This window comes from Rhincodon typus, unplaced genomic scaffold, assembly GCF_021869965.1.
Source record: "Rhincodon typus isolate 14 unplaced genomic scaffold, sRhiTyp1.1 hic_rhity00004750, whole genome shotgun sequence".
Classification (NCBI taxonomy): Eukaryota; Metazoa; Chordata; class Chondrichthyes; order Orectolobiformes; family Rhincodontidae; genus Rhincodon; species Rhincodon typus.
The window spans coordinates 11,864-12,286 of record NW_025970388.1 but is presented as its reverse complement, the minus strand read 5'-3'; the positions used below and the strand labels follow the sequence as shown (position 1 = coordinate 12,286).

Here is a 423-nt window from a genome sequence, read left to right as displayed (position 1 = left end):
GATAAGAACAGAAACTACACTTGGTCTGAGCCGATAGGCCGAGAAGCGATGCTGCTATAATGCTGGACTACCTTAGGTCCCAGTTACTTCCCATATTTTCCATCAGCCTGACTGTGTGCAAAGACTTGTGAAGCACTGCTGACAGTTTTTACTTTTGTTCCAGTACTCCTGAGCTTCCTAACCAGGGCAAACAATCAGTTTACACCAGCGCTTTTTCATCCTCTTTTCTGTAAAACTGCTTCGTAGTGAATGTAGATCATTGGAAATGTACCAATCAGATGAGGTAGGGCGGAACTTCTTCAACCAGCTCCACGACTAGCGGAGGGTCAGTGAGATTGCAGCGACAATCGGTACAGAACTGCACACTCAGAGAATGACCCAGCACAGAGGAAGGTACTTCAGCCTGTCATTGTCTGCATCAGC

At 46.8% G+C, this 423-nt stretch overlaps 1 pseudogene; it reads right to left on the bottom strand.

Annotated features, from left to right (window-relative positions):
• LOC125481982 lies at positions 1–50 on the bottom strand (annotated as a pseudogene; the record flags this gene model as incomplete).
• Between the last annotated feature and the right edge of the window lie 373 nt (positions 51–423).